This window comes from Symphalangus syndactylus, chromosome 21 (genome assembly GCF_028878055.3).
Source record: "Symphalangus syndactylus isolate Jambi chromosome 21, NHGRI_mSymSyn1-v2.1_pri, whole genome shotgun sequence".
NCBI classification, from domain to species: Eukaryota; Metazoa; Chordata; class Mammalia; order Primates; family Hylobatidae; genus Symphalangus; species Symphalangus syndactylus.
In genome coordinates, this window is record NC_072443.2 from 45434946 (window position 1) to 45437217 (window position 2272).

Genomic DNA, 2272 nt, shown 5'->3' on the forward strand with positions numbered 1-2272 from the left:
TGCTTGGAACCAGAAGTGTTTCAGATTTGGAGTTTTTGGAATATTTGCACATACATAATGAGATGTCTTGGGGATGGGACACCAGCCTAAACACAACTCATTTATGTTTCATATACACCTTATATACATAGCCTGAAGGTAACTGTACAATATTTTAAGTAACTCTGTGCATGAAACAAAGTTTGGACTGCGTTTTGACTATGACCCATCATATGAGGCCAAGTGTGGAATTTTCCTCTTGTGGTGTCACATCAGCGCTCAAATCATTTTGGATTTTAAAGCATTTTGGAATTCAGATTTCAGATTGGGGATACTCGACCTGTAATACCTCTTCTGAATATAGATGCAAAAATCCTCAATAAGATCCTTTTGTAGTTCATGACTGAGCATTCACGTGGATGTGTGAGTGCCACCCTCGAACCTTGTTTCAACGTTGGCACATTATGCCTCTGACTTGAAAAAACAAATTCTCAATAAAATACTAACAAATTAATTTAGCAACATATAAAAAGGATAGATACCATGACCAAGTAGGGTTTATTCAGGAATGGAAGATTGATTCAACATAAAAAAATTCATCAATGTAATACACGATATTAATAGAATAAAGGACAAAAACCACATGATCATCTTGCTGGGCACAGAAAAAGCATTTGATGAAGATCCATACTCTTTCTTGATTCACTCAACAAACTAGAACAAACTATCAAACTACTCTCCTTCAACTTGATAAAGGCCATCTACCAAAATCCACAGGCAACATCATACTTACTGGTGGAAGACTGAATGCTTCCCCCCTAAGATCAAGAACAAGTGAAGTGTGGCCACTCTCACCACTCTTGTTTTTTTTTTTTTTTGAGACGGAGTCTCGCTCTCTCACCCAGGCTGGAGTGCGGTGGCGCGATCTCGGCTCACTGCAAGCTCCGCCTCCCGGGTTCACGCCATTCTCCTGCCTCAGCCTCTCCGAGTAGCTGGGACTACAGGCGCCCGCCACCACGTCCGGCCAATTTTTTGTATTTTTAGTAGAGATGGGGTTTCACCGTGGTCTCGATCTCCTGACCTCGTGATCCACCCGCCTCGGCCTCCCAAAGTGCTGGGATTACAAGCGTGAGCCACCACGCCCGGCCTCACCACTCTTGTTAAACATAGTGCTGGAAGTTCTAGGCAGGGAAAAATGGCAAGAAAAGGAAGTAAAAGGCATCCAAATTGCAAAGAAAGAAGTTAAAATATTTCTGTTAACAGATGGCATGATCTTAAAAATCCTAAGGAATCCACAAGAAAACTATTAGATCTAATAAACCAGTTCAGCAAAGTTTCAAGATACAAGATCAGTGTAGAAATTTTTTACAATTTTCAACTGCTATTTGCTCATTCCAAATAAGTTTACCTCCATGGACATATATGTATGAAGAATCCAGGGGAAAGGCTAATTCGATGGCTGTTAATCACAGCACATCTGCTCTTCGTCAAAATACATTCAAATACATACAAATAACAGCTGGCATTGTGGAGCACTTGGTATGTGGTACATATCATTCATGTGCCTTATGTGTACTGATACAGTTACATGTGGTCACACCAAGTATCATCACCATTTCACAATGAAGAAAACTGAAATAGAAAATGGTTAAGTAAATTGGTCAAAATCACATACCTAATCCCAGCACTTTGGGAGGCTGAGGTGGGAGGATCATGAGGTCAGGATTTCGAGACCAGTGTGACAAACATGGTGAAACCCCGTCTCTACTACAAATACAAAAATTAGCCAGGTATGGTGGCACGTGCCTGTAATCCCAGCTACTCAGGAGGCTGAGGCAGGAGAATCACTGGAACCCGGGAGGTGGAGGTTGCAGTGAGCTGAGATCGCACCACTGCACTCTGTCCTGGGTGACACAGCGAGACTCTGTCTCAAAAAAAAAAAAAAAAAGAAAGAAAACACCAAAGCCGGGATTCTATATTTTTTTTCTCACAAGATCCTGAATGAGTTTATCTGAAGATGATAAGATGACACTAGACTGAGAGTTAAACAGCTCTCTGGGGCTTTCCTCCGGCCCTTCCACTAATGAGATGTGTGACCTTGGATGAGCAATTTCCCTTTTCTGAATCACTGTCTCCTCATCTGTAAAAAGAGGGAGTTGGACTAAATGACAGCTAAAGCCTCCTACAACCTCTAATTCTCTCACACTGGATTTACTCTACACCTGGTTTCTGAATTACAAACTCTTCCTTTTCCAGCCACCTAGGAAAGATGAGGACCAGGGGAGGACAAACA

At 41.7% G+C, this 2272-nt stretch overlaps 1 pseudogene; it reads left to right on the forward strand.

Moving 5' to 3' along the window:
- Nucleotides 1-363: 363 nt before the first annotated feature.
- LOC129471771 (uncharacterized) lies at nt 364-455 on the forward strand (annotated as a pseudogene).
- The last annotated feature ends 1817 nt before the right edge of the window (nt 456-2272 follow it).